This window comes from Chiloscyllium plagiosum, unplaced genomic scaffold (genome assembly GCF_037043375.1).
Source record: "Chiloscyllium plagiosum isolate Xiang-an unplaced genomic scaffold, Cpla_swu_hap1 HiC_scaffold_39, whole genome shotgun sequence".
NCBI lineage: Eukaryota > Metazoa > Chordata > Chondrichthyes > Orectolobiformes > Hemiscylliidae > Chiloscyllium > Chiloscyllium plagiosum.
Genome location: NW_028270177.1, coordinates 22,008,071 through 22,021,464, shown reverse-complemented (window position 1 = coordinate 22,021,464; position 13,394 = coordinate 22,008,071). Strand labels below are relative to the sequence as shown.

At 43.8% G+C, this 13,394-nt stretch overlaps 1 protein-coding gene across 3 annotated transcripts in view; it reads left to right on the top strand.

Annotated features, from left to right (window-relative positions):
* Positions 1-13,394, top strand: part of rnf111 (ring finger protein 111) — a 119,148-nt gene that overhangs the window by 41,254 nt on the left and 64,500 nt on the right. The window lies entirely within an intron of this gene.

Sequence of the window (13,394 nt, the reverse complement as noted above, 5' to 3'; positions counted from 1 at the left end):
GTGGGACCTTATCAAAACCCTTCTGAACGTCCAAGTAAACCACATCCACTGGCTTGCATTAATCAACCTGAGAGTTGGATCCTCTCAAAATTCCAGTAGATTCAGCAAGCATAATTTCCATATCGTAAATCCATCTTGAATCCATCTGATACTGTAACTGTTTTCCAAGTGCTATGCCATTAAATGTTTTATTATGGATACTAGCATTTTCACCAGTACCAATGTCAGGCTAATTGATTGAACCCTGTTTTCTCTGTACCTCCTTTTTTAAAATAGTGGGGTTACATCAGGAACCTTCTCATCATTAAGAACTGTTCCATAAAGAAACCTGAAGGATGACTACCAATGCTTCCACTATTTCTAGGACCACTTCATTAAATATCAAGAGTGTGGTTCTGGAAAAGCACAGCAGGTCAGGCAGCATCCGACTTTGATCTCCAGCATCTGCAGTCCTCATTTTTGACCACTTCATTAAATACTCTGGGATGCAGATTATTATACCCTGGTGATTTGGCAATTAGTTAATCCCATCAATTTCCTCAACACCATTTCACTGTGACAACTAATTTTCTTCAGTTCCCCCTGGCCACTCTACCCTGTGATCACCAACATTTTTGTGATGTTATTTGTATCCTCTTTTATAAGGACAGAACAAAAATATCTGTTTAATTGATCTGCTATCTTTTCATTCCCCACTTTAACTTTCCTTATTTCTGACTGTGAAGGACCTACATTTGTCTTCACTGATCCTTTTCATTTGTAATCAGTTTGTACATTGCCTGAAGGCTTACTCGCCCTCTATTTTCCCCTCTTAATCAATTCCCTTCTCCTTTGCTGAAATGTAGACCACTCCCAATCCTCAAATGTGCTTTTTTTTTGCTGCTTTGTATATTTCTTCCTTGGACCTGATACTATCCCTAATCTCACTTGATATCCATGGTCAGGCCACTTTTCCCAATTTATTTTTGTGCTGCACAGGAATGAACAATTGTTGCAGTTCTTCCATGTACATTTTAAATATTTTCCATTTGGTTATCTATTGTCACCCCTTTCATGTTCTCCAATTTGTCTCAGCCAGCTCATGCCTCATGGAATTATAGTTTCCTTTATTTCGATTCAAATATAGATTCTCCTCTGACTAGCACGTGGTACAGGTAACAATGCTGAGATCAATACCTTTTGAGGTCCTACTTTTTAAACTTCCTTTCTAAATGCCATATAGAGTCATACAGGATGCAAACAGACCCTTCGGCCCAACCCGTCCATGCTGGCCAGGTTACCAAACTGAACTAGTCCCATTTGCCTCTATTTGGCCCATAAGCCTCAAAACCCTTCCTCATAATATACCAGATGCATTTTAAATGTTGTAATTGTGCTCACCTCTACCACTTCATCTGGGAGCTCATTCTATGCACAACACCCTCAGTGTGAAAAAGTTGCCCCCCAGGTCAGTTTTAAATCTTTCTCCTCTCACATTAAACCTATGTCCTCTGGTTTTGGACTCCTCTACCCTGGTAACAGATTTAGATTTTATTGTCACATATACTTGAGTACAGGAATATCGGAGTACAGTGAATCGTATATAAAGTCGATATTCTCCAGTGCCATCTTAGTACGCAAAAGACATGATTAAAAACAGGAGCAGAAATAAAAGAAACCACCAAAAGACAAAGAAAATGCCCAGATCTCTTCTCCACCTCTGCCATGAGACTTTGCTGCCAGAAAAACAAAACCACAAAGTCCATCCTCAGTCTGCGAACACTCAGGTGCCCTGAGTCCTCGCAATAGCATGATGCCCCAACTCCTGTACTCACTGCTATGACTCATGAAAGCAAGCATGCCAAATGCCGCCTTCACCACCCTGTCAATCTGTGACGTCACTTCCAAGGAACTATGCACCTCCACCCCTTGATCTCTCTGTTCGACAACATGGGCCAGAGCCCTACCATTAACTGTATAAGTCCTGCCCTAGTTTGTCTTCCCAAAGTGCTGCCCCATAATTTTATCCAAATTAAAATTCACCTGTAATTCTTTTGTCCACTGGCCCAGTTGATTGAGATCCCATCGTACTCTTGAATAATCTTCTTCACCTGCACATCCACATGTACGTTTGTGGGGTGAATTTGTACTTGCAGAGTTACATTGTACTTTGCTCAAAAACTGCACGAAACCGTGTAAGATTCTGCTAATTCATTTTTTAGATTAGAATCAGTCTAAACATTATGGCACAGACAGCAGCACACAGGGGGCTAACACCTTCAACACATTATCTGGGCTGACATCAATTGTTAAAGTTAACCTGAGAGTGTAAATTTTTAAAAATGTTTTGTGATTTACATATGAAAGAAGTGAAACTAACATGGTCATTCGAACAGATGAGAGACTTAACAAACAATCAAGGTATTTTTCAATGCATAATTTCAGTTACATCATATTGTACATTTTGCTATAAAATTTGTGTCTTACAATTGTGTCCTCCACAACCACCTGATAAAGGAGCACCTAGTGCTTGCAATTAAACCTGTTGGACTATAACCTGGTGTTGTATCAATTTTGGTGTCACTCACAAAGTTACTAATCATGCCTCCTATATTCTAATTCAAATTGTTTGTATAAATGACAAACAACAGTGGACCCAATCCTGGTGGCATGCCATTGGTCACAGTCCTGCAGTCTGAATAGCAACCTTCTACCACCACTCTTTGTCTCCTCCCATCAAGCCAATTTTGTATCCAATTGATTAGTTCTCCTTGGATCCCTTGTGGCCGAACCTTGACCCATTTCATGTGAACATTAGTTTTTGCATCTGGAGCACACATCCAGCATGACTACCTCTGTGACATCACCTCCCTTTCCACTTCACTCCAAAAGTGGTAATATCCATATTATCCACCTTTCCAGATTATACTCTCTTCTACCCTCTTCCATCAGGGTAAGGTATAGCTTCTTCCCTGCTGTCATCAGACTTATGAGTGGACCTATTGTATATTAGTCTTGATCTTTTTCTGCACCTTCTCTGTATATATTCTGCTCTTCGGTTAAAAAAAGCGAGAAGGTCCTATGTTGGTGGCACGGATATGTATCACTGTTGCTCGCCTTCTCACTCCAAAAGCCCTGTGGCTGCTGTGAGACATCCTTGGCCCAAGCACGTGGGAGGGAACATACCAACTTCGACCAAAAATAGAAATTGCTGGAGAAACTCGAAGGTCTGGCAATGTCTGTGGAGTCAGTAGAATTAATGTTTCAAGTCCAGTTACCTCCTACCATCTAAGAGTCTCATTCACAGCCATAGAAATGTCATTCTGTTCCCTTTACAATTGAATCCCCTACTACTATATCATCCTACACTTATTCCTCCTCTCTTGTCAATCAGAGCCAACCATAAGACAACGAATTTGGATTTTGCTGCCTTGCTCTGACAGGCTTTCTCCTTCTTAACACACACATGCACTCTCTCTCGTGCTTGCACTCTCTCACGCGCGCGCTCTCTATCATACTCTCTCGTGCTCTTTCTCTCTCTGTTGCGCGCTCTTTCTCTCTCTGTTGCGCGCTCTTTCTCTCTCTGTTGCGCGCTCTTTCTCTCTCTGTTGCGCGCTCTTTCTCTCTCTGTTGCGCGCTCTTTCTCTCTCTGTTGCGCGCTCTTTCTCTCTCTGTTGCGCGCTCTTTCTCTCTCTGTTGCGCGCTCTTTCTCTCTCTGTTGCGCGCTCTTTCTCTCTCTGTTGCGCGCTCTTTCTCTCTCTGTTGCGCGCTCTTTCTCTCTCTGTTGCGCGCTCTTTCTCTCTCTGTTGCGCGCTCTTTCTCTCTCTGTTGCGCGCTCTTTCTCTCTCTGTTGCGCGCTCTTTCTCTCTCTGTTGCGCGCTCTTTCTCTCTCTGTTGCGCGCTCTTTCTCTCTCTGTTGCGCGCTCTTTCTCTCTCTGCTGCGCGCTCTTTCTCTCTCTGTTGCGCGCTCTTTCTCTGTTGCGCTCTCTCTCTGTTGCGCGCTCTCTCTCTGTTGCGCGCTCTCTCTCTGTTGCGCGCTCTCTCTCTGTTGCGCGCTCTCTCTCTGTTGCGCGCTCTCTCTCTGTTGCGCGCTCTCTCTCTGTTGCGCGCTCTCTCTCTGTTGCGCGCTCTCTCTCTGTTGCGCGCTCTCTCTCTGTTGCGCGCTCTCTCTCTGTTGCGCGCTCTCTCTCTGTTGCGCGCTCTCTCTCTGTTGCGCGCTCTCTCTCTGTTGCGCGCTCTCTCTCTGTTGCGCGCTCTCTCTCTGTTGCGCGCTCTCTCTCTGTTGCGCGCTCTCTCTGTTGCGCGCTCTCTCTCTGTTGCGCGCTCTCTCTCTGTTGCGCGCTCTCTCTCTGTTGCGCGCTCTCTCTCTGTTGCGCGCTCTCTCTCTGTTGCGCGCTCTCTCTGTTGCGCGCTCTCTCTCTGTTGCGCGCTCTCTCTCTGTTGCGCGCTCTCTCTCTGTTGCGCGCTCTCTCTCTGTTGCGCGCTCTCTCTCTGTTGCGCGCTCTCTCTCTCTGTTGCGCGCTCTCTCTCTCTGTTGCGCGCTCTCTCTCTCTGTTGCGCGCTCTCTCTCTCTGTTGCGCGCTCTCTCTCTCTGTTGCGCGCTCTCTCTCTCTGTTGCGCGCTCTCTCTCTGTTGCGTGCTCTCTCTCTGTTGCGTGCTCTCTCTCTGTTGCGTGCTCTCTCTCTGTTGCGTGCTCTCTCTCTGTTGCGTGCTCTCTCTCTGTTGCGTGCTCTCTCTCTGTTGCGTGCTCTCTCTCTGTTGCGCGCTCTCTCTCTGTTGCGCGCTCTCTCTCTGTTGCGCGCTCTCTCTCTGTTGCGCGCTCTCTCTCTGTTGCGCGCTCTCTCTCTGTTGCGCGCTCTCTCTCTGTTGCGCGCTCTCTCTCTGTTGCGCGCTCTCTCTCTGTTGCGCGCTCTCTCTCTGTTGCGCGCTCTCTCTCTGTTGCGCGCTCTCTCTCTGTTGCGCGCTCTCTCTCTGTTGCGCGCTCTCTCTCTGTTGCGCGCTCTCTCTCTGTTGCGCGCTCTCTCTCTGTTGCGCGCTCTCTCTCTCTGTTGCGCGCTCTCTCTCTCTGTTGCGCGCTCTCTCTCTCTGTTGCGCGCTCTCTCTCTCTGTTGCGCGCTCTCTCTCTCTGTTGCGCGCTCTCTCTCTCTGTTGCGCGCTCTCTCTCTCTGTTGCGCGCTCTCTCTCTCTGTTGCGCGCTCTCTCTCTCTGTTGCGCGCTCTCTCTGCGCGCTCTCTCTGCGCGCTCTCTCTGTTGCGCGCTCTCTCTGTTGCGCGCTCTCTCTCTCTGTTGCGCGCTCTCTCTCTCTGTTGCGCGCTCTCTCTCTCTGTTGCGCGCTCTCTCTCTCTGTTGCGCGCTCTCTCTCTCTGTTGCGCGCTCTCTCTCTCTGTTGCGCGCTCTCTCTCTCTGTTGCGCGCTCTCTCTCTCTGTTGCGCGCTCTCTCTCTCTGTTGCGCGCTCTCTCTCTCTGTTGCGCGCTCTCTCTCTCTGTTGCGCTCTCTCTCTCTGTTGCGCTCTCTCTCTCTGCGCGCTCTCTCTCTGTTGCGCGCTCTCTCTCTGTTGCGCGCTCTCTCTCTCTGTTGCGCGCGCTCTCTCTCTGCGCGCTCTCTCTCTCTGTTGCGCGCTCTCTCTCTGTTGCGCACTCTCTGTTGCGCGCTCTCTCTCTGTTGCGCGCTCTCTCACACACGCTCTCTCTTGCGCTCTCTCACGCGCGGTCTCACACACATTCACACGCTCGCTTGCGCGCTCTCTCTCTCTCACACTCTCACTTTCTCTCACGCACACTCTCACACTCAAAATGGTGAATCTGTTTTGCAGGGTAATGGCCAAATAGGACTCCTACACCACCTGCCTAGTCCCTTGACTCTAAAGTATGGCCATCCATTCCCTCCCCGCTTGTGCAGTCTTAGCCTGTGTAGTGATCACCTTTTGTATGTGCTATCCACAATGTTCTCACCTCTTGGATGCTCCACAATGTCCTCAGCTGCCACTCCAGCTCTGAAGCTCTGACTTCCAGGAGCTGCAGTTGGAAACACATGTGGTCCTGAGCACTGGAACTGTGCCTGACTTCCCACAGAGAGGAGGAGGAGGAACACACCATGTCCATGTGTGCGTCTTTTATGACTTAGTCCTTTAAATTAAATGATTGGATTGCCCTTAAAATCAAGTTACATTAATTACTCAAGGGTTCTTTTTCTCTGGGCTTCTGCCCTATTGCGTTTGCAAACCCAAAATTAAGAGCCTTGTATACTAAAGTCATAAAAATAGAAGACATGCTTGCACAACCTTACTCACTCATTCATCATCTTTTAGGCCCACGTCACTTTCTGAATCGGCATGTCACCTCAGGAGCTTTGCCTCTGAATTTAGTGAAGGTTCGCTCTGCTCCAGCTGCTGCTTCCAATGAGCTCAGCCAAAACCTCGCCATCGTGATTTTATGGGGAAGCTGTGCTACTCAAGTTCACTGCCAGGTTCTCTCAACTTTGCTCCCATTGTTGCTCTGACTGGCTTCATCGTGATGCTGAATGCAGGGAACACTTGAGAGACATCTGCACTCCTCAAATTATGGCTTCATAAAACATCCCTAATTTCTTCACCTTTTTTCTTCGTCTTCATTTGCTTAAGCCCTGATCTCTGGCATTTTCTCCCTTTGTCTCTCTACCGTGCTTGTCTCAAGATATTTATGAAAGTCTACCTCTGTGACCAAGCTTTTGGTCACCTGATCTAATATCTCCTCAGTCAGACAGTGTGGTTCTGGAAAAGCACAGCTGGTCAGGCAGCATCCAAGGAACAGGAGAGCTTATGCTTGAAACGTTGAATCTCCTGCTTCTCGGATGCTGCCTAATCGGCTGTGCTTTTCCCGCACCACACTTTTTGACTCTGATTAGATTAGATTAGATTACATTACAGTGTGGAAACAGGCCCTTCGGCCCAACAAGTCCACACCGACCCGCCGAAGCGAACCCACCCATACCCCTACCCCTACATTTACCCCTTACCTAACACTACGGGCAATTTAGCATGGCCAATTCACCTGGCCCTGCACATCTTTGGACTGTGGGAGGAAACCGGAGCACCCGGAGGAAACCCACGCAGACACGGGGAGAACGTGCAAACTCCACACAGTCAGTCGCCTGAGGCGGGAATTGAACCCGGGTCTCTGGCGCTGCGAGACAACAGTGCTAACCACTGTGCCACCGTGCCGCCCAAAATCTCCAGCATCTGCAGTCCTCTCTTCCTTCTAATATTTCCTTATACGATATAGTGTCATATTTTATTTAATAATGCCATTGTGAAGTACCATGGACATTTTATTCATTAAAGGTACTGTCCAGCACAAGGCATTATTAAACCTAAATAGCCCTTGAGGACGTGGTGATCAGCTGCCATCTTGAAGCTGTAACCTATACTCGAAGTACTCCCTAGTGCTCTTGGGGAGACTATTTGAGGATAATGATAATAATGAAAAGAGCTTGCAGTTGATGGTATTTCCATTTGCCTGCTGCTCCATGTTCTTCTCAGTGGTAATGGATGTGCAAGATGCTGTCCGAGAAAGATTTTGTCCTCCACTACAAACATGGTTGTGAATTATTGTAACTCAAGTGTAAATCTAATCCTGACTTGACTCTGAAGCAGAATACTAAAATTTCTATCATTTTATTGTAAATTGTGTCATTGAACCCAGAGACAAATTTTGGAACTGTTTCATTTGTCTATTATATAAACAGTGCAGTGCAAGACCAATGTCCGTTAGTTACACAAACAGATGAGAATGTTGAAAGTGCATGAATTGTGTTTTGCAATCAACAATCCTGGTAGGTTTAATCTGAGAGGAGTGGGGTCATATGTGAACGTATGTTCCTCCTTTTGTTTATGGAATTGCACAGGCAAAGACAACCACCTTTGTGGTGGTAGGAGTATACAGAGATTAAATGATATGAGTAAAGCATGAACCAAAAATTTAGAATTTGTGTATCACCATATGTACATGAATAGTAACTATAAAAACAACGATGTGCACTTGCTTTGTTGAAAGTGCTCCAATCTACATTACAAAAGGGGAGAGCACAGCTTGAATGAATTGTAGAATAAACCGTGCATGAGTTTTGCAGGGGTAAACTTGAAAGATGTGTTTAAAGCTATGGAAAGAAATTCAAAGGTTAGGAGGCCGTTCATTTGGTCAAATGGGTGAAGACTCTGCCACCTATTGTGAGTAAAGTGGAATGAGGCTATGTAAAATGAGTAATATGCAGCTGAAAAAACTGAGTGAGTTTGAGACCTTGATAATTTGAGGAATAGAGATTTCAATTTCAGTGGTTTACTGGGCATTTATAGGCTTGTCAGTGCTGGGATGGTTGGCCAAGAGGGCATGCTGTTGGACAGGATGCTGACAGATGAGATTTGGACAGGTTGGAATTTTCAAGAGGTATTGAGGTCAGAGTCCAAGAAGAATGATGTTTTAAACTCTGATCAAAAAGTCTCAAGTGTGAATGAGTGTTGCAGCAGCAGAGAGGTTGAGGTAGATGTGAGGACTGGTATTTTCATGGGAATAATCAGTCTCGGTAATGGAAAAATGTGGTGTTAGTCATGTAGCAGTGTCTTTCTGATGGTACTGTGCTAGTTTGTTTTGCGTGGTATCAAGTGCAGTTAAGTTGCTATTCACTGAGTGACAAAGTTCCCTTTTAATTACCTTTTTGATATGAAAGGTAATAGTATCTTTAATTGCGTATGTTCGAAACCAATCAGGTAGTTGCACATGATCATATAGTCATCAGTTCCTGACAGAAACAGGTTGACATTGATTTTCATGTAATTAATTTTAATACCACAATAATTTTTACTCACTTCAGCAGTCACTTCAATGTAAATACAGAAATGCCATAAATCTAGGTCTTTTACTGCACAATTAAAAAGTATACCCAATAAAAACCTGAATGTGTTGATAGTTTACAGACCTTGATCAGAATCCATACTGTTGGGGTTTTATTCCTGTTGGGGCAGAATTCATGTATAACTGCCTTCCCCTTGAGATACCCTCACCTCTTGGTCTCTCTGTTCAGTCACCTGAATGGCATGATCTGAACTGCAACTGACTTTGTTGCTTGCTGTCAGTGCTGCTTAAATCCTACAGGTACAAGGTTAGGAAATAGTCAAACAGAATCTGTTCTTGAAACTAAAGATTTGAAACTGACATTCCAAGTTTTTTCTCTCCTAAACACAACAAATCATGCTAAGTCACGTTATCTGCTTTTTGGTGCCTGACCTGAGTGACCTTGCTTCTGTGAGCCTGAAATGTATCTGTCAGCATCATAACTAAGCTTGCCCTCACCGAACACAAATGTGAACATTTCCACAGTGTCTTATGGTAACTAGCAGACTTTGGCAAATTTGGTTTTCTTTTTCCTAAGCCCACGATCACTGAACCAATTACACATGTCAATGACTAATATTAGCTAACCGATCTGAGTCAGGATCAGACGTGTTTCTGATGTCTGTTTCTCAATACCATTCCAAGCTGTGCATTTAATCAGCTGCACATTTATCTCCTCAAAGTTCTGTAACAATTCTGTCACAAAAGATTGGTTTATAAATATTTTTCTGTTCTCTGTGTAAAACAACATATCTGAGTGTTTTCTGTCAAAAGTCAGGTGCATTTTTTGATTATTTATGAACAGGAAAATTGACCTTGAGCATTTTAAAAATGCACATGCCACTAGTGGAGTAGTTTACAAGTATATTTATAGTTAAGAAATCTAGCATTTTAAAGTAGTCCATTTAATTTTAGAGAAGCACCTGTGCACTTATTGACTTTTCAGCTATTCACTTTTAATGATTTATCTTGAAACTGGAATGGCTTTGTGTAAGTTTCAAATTTTGTATTAATCAATAACCTGCATTCATATAGTGCCAGAAATAAAGTAAAACATCAGTTTTTTTTACAGGGGATAATTAAAGATAAATTGCCAACAAGACATGTACGAGATGTTATGTTAAGTAACCTTGTTCGGCAAGTAATTCACCTGATTCCTCAAAGTCTGTATGCCATCTACAAGGCATAAGTCCGGAGTATGATGGAATACTTCCTACTTGTCTGGACGAGTGCCGCTCCAACAACACCCGAGAAGCTTTACACCATCCAGGAAAAAGCAACCTGTTTGATTGGCACCACATGCATAAACATCCACTCACTGTAGCACTGACAATCAGCAACAGTATGCATTATTTGCAAGATGCACTGCAGAAATTCATGAACCTTCCAAACCCACAACCACTTTGATCTAGAAGGACAAGGGCAGCAAATACATGGGAACATCACAACATGCAAAATTCACCCTTCCCCAGCCACTCACCATCCTGACTTGGAAATATGTCACTGTTATTTCACTATCACTGGATCAAAAACCTGGAATTTTTCCTTCCTAAGGACATTATGGTCCACCTACTGCACTTGGATTGCAGTGATTTAAGAAGGCAGCTCACCACCACCTTCTCAAGGGCAACAAGAGACCGACAATAAAATGCTAGCCAGCCAGCGATGTCACATCCCATGAATGAATAAAATAAAAACCAAAAACTTATCTAAGAGGGAGACTTTAAGTAGAATTTTAAAGGAGGGTTTAAAAAAAGGACAGGCTTAGAAAAGGGCTCTTAAGGCTTGGATACCAAAAGGTGCATGACCAGTGTTAGTGTGTTAAAGCAATTGAGATGCACAAGACACCATAACTGAAGGAATACAACGTTTCTGGGGATTTTAGGACTAACAGAAATGAGGCTGTTATAGGAAGAAGTGAGTGACAATGGCAACACGTATATGAAATTGCCAAAGAAACAGAAAGCAAGGGAATGGGCCTCATGGTGATGGTTTGTTTTTCAGATTCATATTAAGGCAATTGATCTTTTGTTTAAAAGTTCATGACTTGAACTTTGCTATGCTGGACAGAACTGAAATTTGCAGATGATACAATGCTTGGTAATATAGCAAACAATGCAGATACTAGTGGTGGACTAAAGGAAGGCATGTTGCTGATAAAATGGTTAGACACATGGCAGGTGACATTTAAAGCAGAGGTGTAAGTGATGCATTTTAAAGGGAACATGAGAAGAAGAAAATAAACTAATTGTACAATTTTAACAAGTGTTTCTGGAGCGTGGGGGCACAAATCATTGAGGGTGCCAAGGAGAAGGTACAGCTATTTTAAAAAACACATTGGAACATTTGCTTTATGAATAAATGCATAGATTACAAGGAGTTATGCTTAGCATTTATAAACACAGGCCTCAGCTGGAGTGTTATGATCAAATCTGGACAACACAAAGGCTATCAAAATCTGAGGGTGCAAAAGAGACTTGCGGGTACCAGAGATGAGGTATTGCATGGAGTGGCAACAATGGAGAATTTAAGATTGTTCTCTTGAATGCAGAGAAGTTTTAAGATGAGTTTTCTGGAGTTGTTCAAAATTTTGCCGAGTCTTTATAGAATTAATAGAGGAACTGTTTCTCGTGACTGCAAGTTTGGTAACCAAGGGAATGATGATTTAAAGTAATGATCAAAATACCTACAGGAAACCTTTTTTAGCACATGGAGCAAATTGTTATCTGGAAATTACTGTCTGTAAGATATTGAAGGGCATCCACAAGCATACATTTTGCAAGGGAGATGGATAAATATCTGAAAAAAAAGATTGTAGGGAAAGAACAAGGGAGAGGAACAACTGAAAACTTGTTAAAATGGGACAAATCTTTGTGCATCAAGCAATTTTATTACTACATAGTGCAGTCTGTAATGACATAATCAAGGAAAAATGTAATCGAGCTAAGTATTTTCTCATTTTTAATATATATTCTTGTAAAGTCTGAATTGGTAACCAATTCATCAATGAAAATTATGCACTGAGTTCCATGTTGGTCCTACATTTATCCACCAGGTCAGCCAAGCACAACACACCTTCTTAAAAGAAAGCTAGACAGAACAGGAAGATGCATATTCAGAGTTGGCCTATTCTGAGTTTAGTAATCTCAAGTAAGAAGAATCACCTGGGTACTGTCTGCTAATTCCTAAAATGAAGATTAGGACGACAAAATAGGATTTGGCCTTAATGCCCAGGGCGATCAAACTGCCAGATTCCAATGATGTCTGTTCTATAATTTTGAAAAATGGACAATAGGTGAAGTACTAGAAGACAGCTGCTTCCCATGGGTTTATTCCCAAACAGTTTGACACTTTTGATGTGTATTGAAGTACAACAAAGAATTGTGTCTTTTGATTTGTAGTATGGAACTAATTCATTTGTCAATTGTATCACATGCCTGACAAACCATTTGGCCAATGGACAGTTATTAGTTTTGTTTACTTGCAATCAGTCACACCTAAAAGTGTGTTTTGCCTAAAACATGAGGGAGGTCCCTGTAGACCATGTTGAAATCATTAGAAACCGAGTATTTGATCCTTCAGTTTATCTGACTCTTAAGGAGAAAGTGAGGTCTGCAGATGCTGGAGATCAAAGTTGAAACTTTATTGCTGGAACAGCACAGCAGGTCAGGCAGCATCCAGGGAACAGGAGATTCGACGTTTCGGGCACAGGCCCTTCCTCAGGAATGAGCAGAGAGTGTTCAGCAGGAGAAGATAAAAGGTAGGGAGGAGGGACTTGGAGGAGGGGCGTTGGAAATGTGATAGGTGGAAAGAGGTCAAGGTGAGGGTGATAGGTCGGAGTAGGATGGAGGCGGAGAGGTCAAGAAGAAGACTGCAGGTCAGGAAGGCGGTGCCGGGCTGGAGGGATTCGGCTGAGACAAGGTGGGGGGAGGGGGGATGAAGAAACTGGTGAAGTCCAAGTTCATCCCCTGTGGTTGGAGGGTTCCCAGTCGGAAGATAAGACGCTCCTCCTCCGACCGTCGCGTTGTTGTGGTTTGGCGGTGGATGAGTCCAATGACCTGCATATCCTCGGTGGAGTGGGAGGGGGAGTTGAAATGCAATAAAGTTTCAACCACTATCTGACTCTTAAACCAATCTTGATTGATGCTTATTTTTAACCTAGAAGAAATGCAGTAAATGTAAAGTAATTGCTAATTGTTTTTGAAGAACATTGCATTTTATATTATCACCTTAATGCTAATTGTCAGTGGTGAATAATTAATCTGTGAAATCACTAACTGATGGGTTGTGATAACTTTAGCATAAATGAATGAGTTAGTAAGCATATAGTGGAATCATTTATCATCTCTTTACGTTTACATGAATTGATTTCCAGACAATTTAATGTGCCATGAAAATGAAAAAATTTGTTTCACCTCTGAACCGCACCCCTTTCTCTCTCCCCCCCCCCCCCCCCAAAAAACTTACTCCACTGTTCAACCCATGTTGTAGTGTCATGGTTTAGATTCCCTACAGTGTGGAAACAGGCCCTTCAGCCCAACAAGTCCACA